The 12,211-nt window shown below is 48.0% G+C and overlaps 1 long non-coding RNA gene across 2 annotated transcripts in view; it reads right to left on the reverse strand.

Moving 5' to 3' along the window:
- LOC137163645 (uncharacterized) overlaps positions 1–11,935 on the reverse strand; it is a 30,036-nt gene extending 18,101 nt beyond the window's left edge. The window contains exons 1-2 of one of the 2 annotated variants that reach the window (XR_010922754.1): positions 11,687–11,935; positions 9,904–11,002 (exon numbers count right to left, since the gene is read on the reverse strand). This is a non-coding gene — a long non-coding RNA (uncharacterized lncRNA). Of the gene's footprint in view, positions 1–9,903; positions 11,003–11,686 lie in introns of those variants that run through there. The other variant, XR_010922755.1, reaches the window with a different exon arrangement.
- Positions 11,936–12,211: the final 276 nt, after the last annotated feature.

A 12,211-nucleotide genomic window follows, 5' to 3' on the forward strand; every position in this document is an offset into this window, starting at 1 on the left:
CCAACAAGACACCATAGATGAAAAGATTGCTCGGTTCATTTATGCCACAAATTCTCCTTTTCGCATTGGTAGAAGGTTGCTAGATACAGTGTATGAAAAGGAACTTGAACAGTGTGCAAGAAATACTGAGGGGAAACCTGCCAGTTTAAGCCTTGATGGGTGGAGCAATGTACACAATGATCCAGTAATATGTGCCTGTGTGACAATAGACAATGGGGTTGCATATCTTTCGGAAACAATAAATACATCGGGAAATGCCCACACAACAGAATATTTAAAAGAAGTGGCAATCAAAGCTGTAATAAACTGTGAACAAAAATTCAACTGTCGCGTATGCAGTTTTGTCACAGACAATGCTGCAAACGTGGCAAAGATGAGAAGATACTTAGAAGAAACCAAAGGATGCTCCTTAACAACATATGGCTGCAGTGCCCATTTAATACATCTTTTAGCCAAAGACTTAAGTATGTCTTCTCCAGGAATAAAAGAAAATGTTGTTGAAGTTGCAAAATACTTCCGTAACCACCATTTTGCTTAAGCTTCACTTAAGAAAGCAGGAGGATCCAAACTAATTCTCCCTTAAGATGTTCAATGGAATTCTGTGGTTGATTGTTTTGAACAATTTTTTAAGAACTGGCCTATTCTCATAAAACTTTGTGAAGAAAACCATGATAAAATAGATGGAAGTATCTCATCCAAAATATCTAACATTGGATTAAAGAGGAATGTAGAGGATATGCTCAGTATATTGAAGCCTATATCCATAGCCTTAAACAAACTTCAGAGAGATTGTTGCTGCATTGCTGATGCTGTTGAAATTTGGAAGGCACTTCAAGAGACATTGAAGAAAGAAATCCTTCACCAGAAAGTTAAACTACAGGCAATAAAGAAGAGCACTAAAGATCAAGCACTAACTCCACCTCATTTTCTTGCAAACATTCTCGACCCCAGATATAAAGGCAGATGCCTAACTTCTGAAGATGATGCTGCCATGGCATGGGCATCTCACTCCTCAGTCATAATAAATTTCAGGGCTGGAGCGGAGCCATTTAAACAGTACATGTTTACTGATGATGTTTTGAACAAAGTTACTCTCCATAACTGGTGGAAATCATTAGTCAGGCCCCTTGAAACAGAGTTCCTTCAGTTGCTAAGCCAACTTTCCACCGCAGTAGTTTCCTTTGCAGGCACAGAGAATATTTTCATTGTTTGGTATTATTCACTCAAAGCTAAGAAATCAACTGGGAGTTGAAAAAGCAGGAAAACTTATATTTCTGTTTCAGTCTATGAATAAAAATGACAGTGGGAGTGCGGAAGATGAGAGCTAGTTGTAGAAGTTTTAAGGATAACATACATTTAGTGTTGTGATGACTTGTCTGTTAGAGTTAATAAAATTTGAAAATTAAAAAAAAAAAAGTTTAACGACAGCCGTCAACTCAGGAGACTGCTGCAATTGCAAATGTGAAACATTTATGCAGCATTTAAGATTTAGTTTAATAAAATATGTGTGTTTGATTTAGTTGTTACCATTCCTAATGTACTGCTGCTGCATCTGCAGCTTGACACAGGTAATGAGTATTATAAACTATTTCCTAAATAAATAAAAATCAAGTTATCTAAAAAATTACACAAAGTATACCCTCCTAGATATTGTAAAATGCTGTACTGAGTTGTAAATTAACATGTTTTAGTGATCAGATTTGCACCATTTTTTAAGAAATATGTGAAGAAGTAGCAGTGGGAAACTTGATTTAAATCAGTGATTTTCTCTTGATTTAAATCGCCTTGATTTAAGTCAATCCACCCTATTTCAAACCCAAATACTTGTCACAACGTTCAGAAATTAAGTTTCCCCAATCCTCCCTTTTCCTATATATATTTCCTATGTATATGTAATGAACACACTTGTACTTCATCTACAAAAAGATAACCCTCTCATTGCACCCATCTATTGTTTACAACAGAATTATGATCTCACCTTTTATCAATGTGCAGTACAAAAACCATTTCTTCATCTGTCATTTCACTAGGAGTATCCACTTTTAACAGAGATTGGCTGAAGATGCAAGAATAGCTTCACTTCTGAGATGAGCTCAGAGGGTTGGAATATAACTTTTTGTGAATTTTCTAGGTTTCCAGTGTTTTTAAAAATCAATATTTGAATGCTTCAATGTATTCAATAGCCTTAACCATCTAAGAATTTATACATTATACTTTACTCATCCTGTACACTAAATGCCCCAACAACTATTTCGGTGAAATAAGACAATCACTTCGCTTTCAAAAATGATAAAGGACAAAAACACTATGACCTGTGGATGAGCACTTTTCACAAAGTGATCACTCTATCTCTGATCTCAGTCCTCATCCTCAAAGGAAACCTGCACAACACCTTCAAAAGATCCTCCCCCTCTTCCACCGCTCCACCCTCCATGACTGGAGAGGTGTTAACTGGCCATTTCATATAGAATGGGGTCCCTTGAAATGTATATTAAACTACTCATGGTAAACAATCTGTTCCACCTTGTGTTTAGCTGGGACAGCCTGAAGCCTGGTCTACATTAGGAAATTAGATCCATATGTGCCCACAGGTGTGAAAAATCCAGACCCTCCGAGTAATGCAATTAAACCAACCTAACCCTCCCTGTAGATAGCACTAGATCATCAGATAAATGCATTTACCTAACTACTGCCTCTCAGGGAAGTATAGCACCTACACTGATGGGAGAAACCCTCCCACCGGCATAAGTAGCATCTTCACTGAAGTGCTACAGTGGCACAGCTGCACCACTGCAACTTTTTAAGTGCAGACAAGCCCTGGGTACGTTTCCCAGACCTGAAGAAGAGCTCTGTGTAAGCTCAAAAGCTAGAAGTTGGTCCAATAAAAGATACTTCACCTCTGTGGTCTCTTTAATATCCTGGGACAGACCAGACTACAACATACTTTACTCTTGATATTTTTTGAAGGTCTGTCTCCTAATTGCACATGGGATGTTTTTTCATCATATGCCTTACACTAGAACTGTTTGATTTTTTTTAAACACCCTCAGAATGGTGAGTTTTCAAGTATCAGTTTTGCTAGTACAGGGACTAGGGCCTTCTCCTTGGTGACAGAAAGGACAACTGCTCTCTGCAGGGAAAAACAAGGTTACTTACCAGTAACTGATGTTCTTCGAGATGTGTTCTTTATGTCCATTCCATTATAGGTGAGTGCACGCGACCGTGCACAGTTCCCAGAACTTTTTTCCCCTTAGCAGACCCCATAGGGCCTGCTCTGGTGCCCCCTGGAGTCCCGCGTGCATGCCGCGGTGTATGAGGTACTGCCGGCCCTACACCCCCTCAGTCCCTTCTTTCTGCCAACTCCGGCAGCAGGGACGGGGGGGGGATGGGTTGTGGAATGGACATGAGCAACACATCTTGAAGAACATCAGCTACTGGTAAGTAATCTTGTTTTCTTCTTTGAGTGCTTGCTCATGTCCATTCCACTACAGGTGATTAACAAGCAGTACCTTGGAGGTGGGCCGGAGTTAGCAGTGAGCTGCTGTCAGCACGGCTCTGCTAAATCCCACATCCTCTGTCGCCTGCTGGGCGATGGCGCTTGAGCTCTGATTGTGTGCTGCGATGGTTCCTGGAAGGGACACCCTTGCCTGCTGGTCGCAGAACTCGATGCATGATGTAACCCGCGAGGAGATGCCATCTCCTCTCCTCCTCCGAACCGTGCAGTTTGGGAAAATCACAGGGAGAAATTTATTTCGGTTACAATGAAATTGGGAAACCACCTTGGGCAGGAAGGCTGGATGCAGCCTCAACTGCACTTTATCCTTATAGAATACTGTATAAGGGGGATCCGAGATCAAGGCCCTAAGCTCGGAGAACCTCCTAACTGAGGTAATGGCCACCAGAAAGGCTACTTTTCCTGAAGGCATGAGCAGCGGGCATGAAGCCATGGTTTCAAAGGGGGGCCCCGTGCATCTTGAGAGGACCCAGTTGAGACCTCAGGGAGGTCACAGACCTGCGGGTAGAACCTCTCCACCACCCTGAGGAATCTAACTGAGCTGAGGTGGGAGGACAGCATTCTCATTTCTAGCTGCTGATGGAAGGCCAAAAAGGCTGCCAGGTGAACCGTCAGCGAGGCCAGCGCCAGACCCTGGAGCTTTAGCTAGAGCAGGTACTCCAGGATTGCCTGTTAAGGTGATAGGCTGGGCAGACTGCCCCAGACTCCACCTAAGAGGTAAACCGTTTCCACTTAGCTTGATACATGACCTGTGGAGAAGGTTTCCTGCTACCAAGCAGGAGTTGTTGGGCCTGCATCAAGCAGGCTCTCTCTCCCTCCGTCAGCCACAGGGCCTCCAGGTCGTGGAGAGCTGGGGGTCCAGGTCTGGGTGCAACAGTTCATGAGGAACGTGTCAGAAATAGACTCAGTCATGCGACCCCGGAGTGAACGGAACCTCGGACACTTTGCATTCCAGGCCAATGCGAATAGGTCCAGTTGGGGAATGCTCCCATTCTGGAAGAACATCGCCACCACCTCCGGGTGCAACAGCCAGTCGTGGCAGGGTAGGAACGACTTGCTGAGGCTATCTGCCTCGTCATTCCTCACTCCCGGAAGTCCTTGCAGAGGGCCGAGGGGCGCCCTCCCCTCTGTCTGTCTATATAAACCATCGCTGCGGTATTGTCCGTCAGCACCTGCCATACTCTAGCTGTCGGGAATCAGAGGGACACCTCATACACTAGGTGGATGGCACTCAGCTCCTTCACATTGCTGTGCAGGAGTTTCTCCTTCCCCGATCAGAGCCCCTGATTGCCTGGGTTGGCGCTGATGCGGGCTCCCCATCTTACAGTGGAAGCGTCAGAATTTAGGGTGACCTACTAGACCAGTTCCTTGAATGGAACACCTTTCATCATTGCCCAGGGAGTCCGCTACCAGTGGGTAGGCAAAGGGGCATGGCTAACCTATTTAACTGTTGTTTGACCCCGGGGGATCCCTATTTGGGGGCTGAGCACGAGCTGGGGGGTTGATTCCTACTTCTGAACTCCTATTCCTGTCCCTATTTCGATGGGGTTGAAATGGCCTAGATGGGGGCTTTGGCTGCTGCTGTGCTGGGGGCCTTGACTGCTGCCTGGAAGCCTGGGGTGTGTACAGGCCCAGGGAGCAAAGTGTGGCCCGGGAGTCCTTCAAACTGTGCAGCTTTGCATGGATCTGATTGGAGAATAGGGCCGACCCATCGAAGGGGAAGTCCTGAATTGATTGCTGCACCTCATGGGACAGGCCCGAGGATTGCAGCCACAAGCACCTTCTCATGGCAATGGTGGAGGCTATGGCCCTACCTGTTGAGCCAGCAGCATCACTGGCTGTCTGGAGTGCTGCCCTAGCCACCATGATTCCCTCCTCCAGGATGGTGGTAAGGTCTGCAGCCTGGTCCTGGGGCAGGGCCTCAGCAAACCACCTGAGGAAGTCCCACAAATTAAAATTGTATCTACCCAGGAGGGCCTGATGATTGGCAACCCTGAACCGCAGGGCTGCCATTGAATAAATTTTTCTCCCAAACAAATCCAGCTTCTTGCTGTCTTTGTTCCTGGGAGTGGAACCTGGCTGACCTTGCTTGTCCCTCTGGTTGGCTGCGTCTACCACCAGGGCCGATGAGTAAACAAATACTCGAACTCTTCGGCCGGGACATAATACTTTTTCTCGGCCACCTTTGATGTAGGGTCCATCGAGGAAGGGGTTTGCCACAGGGCCTTTACAATTTTGAGGACCTTGTCGTGGACTGGTAAGGCCACCCTCGCAGGGGCAGTTGTCGCCAGCACATTGAAGAGGGAATCATCGGCCTCCTCTAACTCCTTCACCTCCAGCCCCAAGTTAGAGGCCACCCTCTTGAGGAGGTCCTGGTGCACCCTGAAATCCTCCAGGGGTGCCATATGGTCCCAGGAGATTGCCTCGTCTAGTGAGGAGGAAGAGGACTGCCGAGGCATGTCCTGCAGGTGTTCCCTCACCTGACGAAGGGATGCACCCATAGAGGGTCCCTCCATGGAGTCCAACTCCTCATCTGAGGAGTGGAGTGTATGGGCCTTCTCCTGAGCCAGGGACCGAAGCCCCACTGACAGGATGGATTGTAGCCCGTCCCATCTGGGTGCCCTATGGGGCCCAATAAGACCATTGCTGTGCCCATTGACCCTGGGGCCAAGCTGGGGTTGACTGCGCCGCTGGCTGTGGCGCCTTGTGGGGGCATCAGCTGTCTCAACGACTGTCCCCCCGTGGGACCCCGAGCCACTAGACCTGAGGCGCCGTGCACGGCCTCAGTCCTAGATGCCGCCCAGTGCCGGGGACTGTTCTCCCCATGCCTCCAAGCTAGAGGACGACGAGGACCGCCTCCATCGCCATGAACGGTGCCAGCGAGTAGAGGCGCGTTCCGAGGAGCTTGAGGTACCGGAGCGTCTTCTCAGCTCCAAGGGTCTTATGGTGCCACTTACCCTTCAGTGAGACAGACCGGCGCCACTCCGAACTCTGTGGTGCCGAGCCTGACTCCAGCGACCGGGTTCCACCTCAGGGACTGCGTGGTGCGGGGTCTTCGTGTGCCGACTGGGTTCCACACCGCCTCAGTGCGGGATGGGCCCCTCGGTGCCAAATTCTCTGACGGTGACTGGGTTCTGCACCACCTCTGTGCGGGCGAACTCGGTGCAGTGGATGCGGAGCCGAAGCTGTCTGAGCATCGCCTGGCGGATCTCGAATGGTGCCGCCTCTTGGTCTGCGCTGCCTCCGGTGCCTGGGACCAACGTCGGTGCCGAGAGGGAGACTCTGCATCCCGAGTCGAAGCAGGCCAGCTCGACGACAACGACCTGGAGCGACTGCTAGGGGAGCGTCCTCGCTCTACTCCCGGTGGCCAGCTGGCAGGAGATCTTCCTCCCCATACTGGGGATCTCCACCGCCCTTCAGGGGGACCCAACGTGGGCTTGCCCCGGGACACCAGCCCTTTCTCCCTCAGCGGAGAGGCGGCAGAGGTGGCGTGGGCAAGGCCAACAAGGCTCTTGCTACCTGAAATGCCTCCAGTGTCGGCAGGGGCACTCTCCCACTTCCAGGAGTCGAGGGAGGCTCCCTGCTCAGAGATGCAGGCACTGGAGAAGACTCGGCGGGCCGTGGCCAATGCATCTCCACACTCGACCCTGCCCGTGCCGACGGCGCAGGGGAGTGTCTGCACTCCGCCTCTTCTTCTTCGGCACCGGGGACGTTGCTCGGTGCCGAGTTGATCCCGGTGCTGGCAGTGCACTCTGTATCGAGGTGACGCTCGGTGCTGTGGAGCAGGATGACTCAGACCCCGGCGGAGCACTGCCTCTATGAGCAGGGCTTTTAATCGGATCTCTCGGTCCTTCTGGGTCCAGGATTTAAAAGCACTGCAGATCTTACATTTATCCTTCCTGTGCTCTTCCCCCAGGCACTTAAGGCACTGTTCGTGGAGGGTTGCTGAGCAGGAAAGCCTTCCTGCAGGAGGCACACAGCTTAAATCCAGGTGACTGGGGCATGGCCCAGCCACCCTGAGTCCCTCAGGGACTTCCTATCTAACTACACTTAACACTACTTAAAACTAACTGAAGTACTTTGAATAACAAAGAGTTCAAACAAGGGGAATGGCACTTGCAGAGAGCAAAGCTAGTTCCAGTAACCGTCACAGGTGGAAAGAAGGAACTGAGGGGGCCTAGGGTTGGCAGTGGCTCATATATCACGGCATGCATGCGGAACTCCAGGGGGCACCAGAGCCAGCCCTATGGGGTCTGCTAAGTGGAAAAAGGTTCCGGGAACCGTGCACGATGCTGTGCACTCACCTATAATGGAATGGACATGAGCAATCACTCAAAGAAGAACAAATGTCATTTGTACAAGGTTTGCGGTTGATGTGTGCCAGTTTCTTTAGAATAGGCATTGACAAATCATAGCTGGAGGGGAGAGCAGCTGCTGCCTGTTCTCAAGATAGGTAAGACACTAGTGCAAAAGGGCATCAGGATATGGGAAAAAGAGCATCTAAAACTTAATCGACTATGCTATGAACCGTAATAATAAAAATGCATTAAGTGAAAACAAGTGCTCAAAGCTACTTGAGAACTTTTCTTGCAGTATTTTCTCACTCAGCATAGCAAATACAATAGGGATTTTATATCCATAAACTAAATGCCTTCACACATGGATCCCATCAACTGTCATGTGCCTATTTTAACTTTTTCATAGGGAATTCACATAAAGAATTTAATTTTAGTTGAAACCCTTTGCAGTTAATATAAAAAAAGTTGTGTTATTGTCAGTATGTACCTTTGAACCAGCATGATACATTTTAACTTTTTTCTCTCCAGCTATTGATTTGTCAAATCCTGTAAAGGAACAGTGAATTTGCAAACACTGACTCTGTACTGTTATCTTCCATCTAATGATCACAAAGCACTTTCAGAAAAAACTGTGAATTTAACTTCACAGTACTTATTTAATGGGCATTATCCCCATTTTGCAGATGAAGGAAAACTGAGGCAGAGATCAGAGGGCTCATCCTGCCACCCTTATTCATATGAATAGCTGTACTGAAGTAATTCAAGAGCTGGACAATCAGGCTCTAAGTAACTTCCTCAAGGTCATGTACAAGTCCATGGTAGACCTAGGAATAGAACTTTAGTCCCCTTACTCATTCAAGTACCTTAAAGACTAATGAGGAATTAGGGCATTATATCACCATGGAAAAGGCTAAACAGAAATCTTGGTAAAGCAGTCCTTGGGAGGTAGGGAAAGCTCACACATTGGGAACCTGAATCATTATATACAGAAGAATTGAAGAACCACCCCTTATTCAAAAAAGAAAAAGAGCTCTTTCACTAGTACCCATAGGTACAATTTTTTTTAATACCACACCACTAAAAGTTATTAAACATTTACTATTTTAACATGGGATCCTACAAACTACATAAATATTTTAAATTTTTCTTTATAATCAACCACTAGACACAACACATTTGAGCAATTAATACCTAATCAGCAGGTGAATTTAATAGTTAAGTTTTACATTTGAGGGTAAATTTGTTCCAATTAACTAACATCTAAAGTGAAGCTCTAGGGAGTCACATGCAACTAGAATTCAAGGCTCTCCACATTGGAGGTCACTGGTAGGACACCCTACAAAATCCCAGTAGTAAGTAAATGAGCAATATAGTTTCCCTACTCTTGAGTCCTGGGTAGAATCATCAGCTCACAGTAAAAACAAAAGGCTTTTTTTTCCCCTGGTAGTGATTGAAAACTTAGCACACACTAACTTCAAATGTGACTTAATGGGCTTTGTTTGGTAAAGCAGTGTAATTCGTTACATGTTTGCATGTCTGAGTCACTTCCATTTTGGATTTCTGTTGTATTTTTTAATGCATTTCCCTTTTACATAGTATGATAACAAAATGTATTATCTACATTTAAATAAAATACTTTGATACAATCATTCTTCATTCACCAAAATCATGAGGCAACAGAATCACTGAAAGTTACTTAGTGAGAAAAAATGAATATATTTACTTTTTAAAAGATGAAGTTATATTACAAAGGGCTAGTACTGTGTAAGTTAGGGTATCTGCCAATGTACAAAAAAAATGTGCTATTAGACTGAAAGCTGCTGGGTGAAATGATTTTCCATATCCTGTAAAAATTCTTCACATGTTCAGCTTATGCTCATAATAAAAGAATCTTTAAAGCCAATTTACTAAATAGAATGTATTTCTGAGAGATGGCTAGGGCTGAAGTATTAGTCATATTTAAAAAACATTCATAGCTTTGACAATTTTTCTTATGTTTCAAATTAAATTGTTTCTGCATATGTCTGCTATTCTAATGTAAATAAAGTGTTATAGGATATATCCTGTAAGAACTAAATTCTCAAGACAAAGTAATTATGCACATTTATTGTAAACATTGTAATACATTTTAAATTCACACCATACTAATGTGTGGTCAACACATTAGATTTCACATCAAAAAGTCTCTCTTAATCACTACTCTATTCACAAATGCCAGTAATGTGAATTTATACCATCCATAGTTCTTGGGTTCATTTGCTTTGTAAAATAATCAAACTGTACACCAAACATTTTAAAGAATCACCGAAAACAAGAAATTTGCAAACATTAAGCAGAACAACAAAATCAACGAGCTTGTCCTATACAAATTGTCTTCCCAATAAGCAATGAAGTACTCTTCATATATTTTGGCCTTTTCCAAAGGGATAATATCCAAGGTTTTTCAGTATTCCTACAAATAAACTTGTGGTTTTAAATATCAATACAACATTTTAAGCAATACATATTCAAAATACACATAAACAATACAAATCAGTCATTCTTCCGTATGTCTTCATGAAATATCAGATCCATCCCCTTCAAAAGGTGGCAAGCAAAGATAATCTAAGCATTAAAAAACTGAGATACTTGTTCAGCCAAAATTCCAAACGACAATGTAAAACTAATGGTCTTCCATCAGGCTGCACGAGCAGAGCGATCTCTCAGTGGTGTAAGAAGGAATCACTCACATTTCAGAAGCAAAGGCAAGGCTCATTTTCTGCAGAAGGAAGAATTGTTTGCTACCCCATCAGCATGCAATCCCGGGAAAACAAAGGGGATTCCCATTGTCATTGTCTTCATCTGTAGCTGATCATCACCAGCACTAGCAAGGCAGTAGCTTGCGCAGTTATCTCCACAGCGGGCAATGTCACAACCCGACCAACAGCACAAACTACTACCTCAGCCAGGGCCATGGTGCACCCGAGCCGTCCTGAAGGGGAAAAAAGGCAGACAGGCACATTCGACAATAAATGAAATTAAAGGGAAGCAAAATCGGAGATACAAGGGCTCAGTCCTTCGATGATCCTCTTGGCTCCTCTATCTGCCGCAGACATCAGCCAGACTCGCTGCCTCGCCTCGCCGGGCGGTGAAAAGCAGAGGGAAACCCCGCCCAGCTCCCTGCTCGGCTTTGCCCTGTTCCTGGCGTGACCTGAAAGTGACGCCCGCGCCGCCGTGCGTTACACTGCAGCAGCCGCCCGCCCCGAGCCCTCCCGGGCTGGCCCAAAGAGCGGCTCAGCTGCGCTGCGAACAGCGACGCGCCCACCACCCACGACCAGGGCGGGCGCGGGACGAGATCTCCTCCCCCGGTCCGCTCGGGCAGGGGCCGGGCCGGGGACCGCGGCTATTCCCGGGGACCCACCTCAGCCCCGCTGCTCCTGCCGGGACGCGCTGCCCGTGCGGCCGGTCACCCTGCCTGCGCCTGCCCGCTAACCGGCAATAATCTGCCGCGCCGCCGCCCGCCTCCTCCCCCCCCCGGCCGGGAACCGCGCGCCGCGCCCGGCATCTCCCCGCGCTGCCCGGCCGGGAGGGAGGGACACGCGCCGATGAATCCGCCTGAGCGAGGAATCCCTCGCTGCCGCCTGCCGAGCGGGCAGGGCCCGGCTCTTTCCCCTCCCCCGCCGGGCGGGCAGGCGGCGCCCCCTCCCGCAGCCCAGCACCGGAGCGAGCAGGCGAGCCGTGCTCGTCGTGTCTCTTCAGGCCGCTGCCAAAGCGAGGCTGAGGCCGCCCCAGGCAGCAGCTCCTCTGCTGAGGCGCCGTTGTCCCGCGCCTCCACCACAGCCTGTGTGTCCGGCTGAACCATCGAGATCTTGTGCGCGGGGGGAGGGGGGCTCACCCGCTACTACGGCCCACGTGACTAGGCAGGTCATTCACCCGGCCAGCGCCATCTTGAAGGGGGGGCCGGGTGCTGCTGCTGCTGCCGCCGCCTCTGCCCCCTCCAGGGAATCAGGCTCGTCACAGACGGCGCCACCTGCCTGGAGAGTCCGTCTCAGTCCCCTTAGTCCTGGCCGGAGGCAGCCGCGCTGCTCCCGACTCCTGCGAGCAGCAGCAAGGATCCCGTTTCCTTCCCGCGCTACATCCGGGTCTTTTCTTCCGCCGGGACTGCATAAAATCCGCGGGAAAATACCGGGCAGGGCGCGCCTTACTGCGCATGTCTCCGCCCGCACAGGAGTCTGGGAACTGTAGTTTTGAAAGGATTTGAACCGCAGGGCTGGCTATACAGGAAGGGCACAAGCAGGTGTTCCAGAGGTCGGGGGAGATGAAGTTATGCAGCTATAGCACCCATCACTGCTGCACGCAAACTATTCAGACAGCTAGAGTAGAGTGACTAGATGTCCCAATATTAGGGGCGACTTGATTT

Source organism: Emydura macquarii, unplaced genomic scaffold (assembly GCF_026122565.2).
Source record: "Emydura macquarii macquarii isolate MOO-44397 ecotype Brisbane River unplaced genomic scaffold, CSIRO-AGI_Emac_v2 contig_2636, whole genome shotgun sequence".
In the NCBI taxonomy this organism is placed as follows: Eukaryota; Metazoa; Chordata; order Testudines; family Chelidae; genus Emydura; species Emydura macquarii.